We start from the raw sequence: 2,334 nt of genomic DNA on the forward strand, positions 1-2,334 counted from the left end.
CATGGGTACAGTGGGGAATTTTCCAGGAACGGTGCCCTTCCACCCCCCCCCCCCGGGGAATTGAATATTTTAGAGACAGTAATAATCATATTTATTTTCAATTTGTTCACTGTCTTGTAAATACTTGATGTTTGTATTTCGTCTATTTTGTGTGAATAAGTGCCATACCTGCACCTATACTTCCTCCTAGTATCATTCAAGGTCCCAAACAGTCCTTCCAGGTGAGGCAACACTTCACCTGTGAGTCTGTTGGGGTCATCTACTGTATCTGGCGTTCCCAGTGTGACCTCTTGTACCTGAATATCAATGAAGCCCGAGGTATATTGGGAGATCGCTTCGCCGAGCACCTACACTCCAACTGCCTGAAAAAGCAGTATCTCCCAGTAGCCACCCATTTCAATTCTACTTCCCATCTCCATTCCGACATGCCAGTCCATGGCCTACTCTACAACTGTGATGAGGGCACAATCAGCTTGGAGGAGCAACACCTTGTATTCCATCAGGTAGCCTTCAACTTGATGGCATGGACGTCAATTTCTCAAACTTCTGGTAATTGCATACCCGCCCCCCCCCACCATTCCCATTCCTGTTTCCCACTCCCACCTTATCTTCTTACCTGCCCATCACCCACCTGGTGCTCCTCCCTTTTCCCTTTCTTCCATGGACTATTATCCGCTCCTTTCAGATTCCCTCTTCTCCAGCCTTCTATCTCTTCCACCAATAAACTTCCCAACTCTTTACTTCACCCCCATCCCAATTTCACCTATCACCTGCTACCCTGTACTACTTCTTCCTCTTTCCCTATCTTCTTCTCATCTTTTGTTCCAGTCCTGACGAAGGGTCTCAGCCTGAAACATTGACTGTTTACTCTTTTCCACAGATGCTGTCTGACCTGCTGACTTCTTCCAACATATTGTGTGTGTTGCGTGAATACATTTTTATAGTTACAAATAGGGCAAACTTCGAGTGCTTTGTAGTTTTCCTGACCAATGATGAATGGCGGGACCCCCAGGGCTGGAGGGCTGACTGGTCAATGACAGAGAGTGGGACTCCCACGGCGGGTAGGCTGACTGACCACTGAGGGAGGGCTGGGCTCACCCAGTGGGTGGGCTGACTGACCAATGACGGAGGACAGGGCTCGCCTGGCAGGTGGGCTAACTGATCACTTATGAGGGCAAAGTTTGTGCTTGCTTCAGGAGCACATACAGCTATACTAAGATTGAAAGAATGCAGAGAAGATTAGCAAGGCACCTGCACGGCAATGAAATGCAAATTTGTAAGTCGTACCGTTAATTTACAAGACATTATGTATGAGATAATACAAACCCTATTTAGACTTAAACCGATGGGAATCTGTATGTTTTATGTGCATTCCAACACATGTTGGTATTAGAGGGAATGAGCAAGCAGGTAGGACTACAACTAGAGGTCATGGGTGAAAGCTGGAACATTTAAGGGAACTCAGAGGGTCGTGAAAGTGTGGAACGAGCTGCCAGCACAAGTGGTGCATGTGAGCTTGATTTCAATGTCAGAACAAAGTTTGGATAGGTACGTGGATGGTAGGGCTATGGAGGGCGGTGGTCCTGGTGCAATTCAATGGGACTAGGCAGTTCATATGGTTTGGTACAGATTGGACTGACCGAAGGGCCTGTTTCTGTGCTGTACTTGTCTATGACTTTAAATTAGTAAAAGGAAGCAAATAGATGTGCAGAAGTGGGCATTCAAATAAATTACAGTGAAGGAGAAATGAAAAACATTAAAAGTGAAATCAAAAATGTGGAGAAAACAAGGGAATGAAGAAAGAACAGGAAGACATCTATAATAATAAAAAAGAAACAAAAAAGTCTGCAGGTGTTGGAAAACTAAAGCAATACACACAAAATGCTAGAGGAACTCAGCATGGTCAGACAGCATCTATGGAAAAGAATAAACAGTCAACGTTTCAGGCAAAGACCCTTACCAGAAAGATATGAATGCAGGAAAGAGCAGGAGGGTGGAGGTGATGATATCGAGATTGTGGTTTGGACACACAGGGTTAAATACTACATTGTTTTTAATGAATAAACACAATAATCAGAGGTTGTGAGTATTCTAATCAGCAAGAAATGGTTGAGTAGGTACTGGTGAGGTGTCCATGATGTAATCAAGAGAGGGGATGGTTGATTTTAAAGTTATCATGGAATAAAATACAATTTACCATTAATAATGGAAACTATAGAAAGGGTTCAGAGGAGATTTACAAAGATGTTGCCTGGATTGGGGAGCATGCCTTACGAGAATAGGTTGAGTGAACTTGACCTTTTCTGTTTGGAGCAACAGAGGATGAGAGGTGAC

General features: G+C 44.2%; 1 pseudogene; it reads left to right on the plus strand.

Moving 5' to 3' along the window:
- The first annotated feature begins 1,181 nt into the window (after positions 1-1,181).
- Positions 1,182-1,296, plus strand: LOC140197131 (U6 spliceosomal RNA; annotated as a pseudogene).
- The last annotated feature ends 1,038 nt before the right edge of the window (positions 1,297-2,334 follow it).

The sequence above is a fragment of the Mobula birostris genome, chromosome 4 (genome assembly GCF_030028105.1).
Source record: "Mobula birostris isolate sMobBir1 chromosome 4, sMobBir1.hap1, whole genome shotgun sequence".
In the NCBI taxonomy this organism is placed as follows: domain Eukaryota; kingdom Metazoa; phylum Chordata; class Chondrichthyes; order Myliobatiformes; family Myliobatidae; genus Mobula; species Mobula birostris.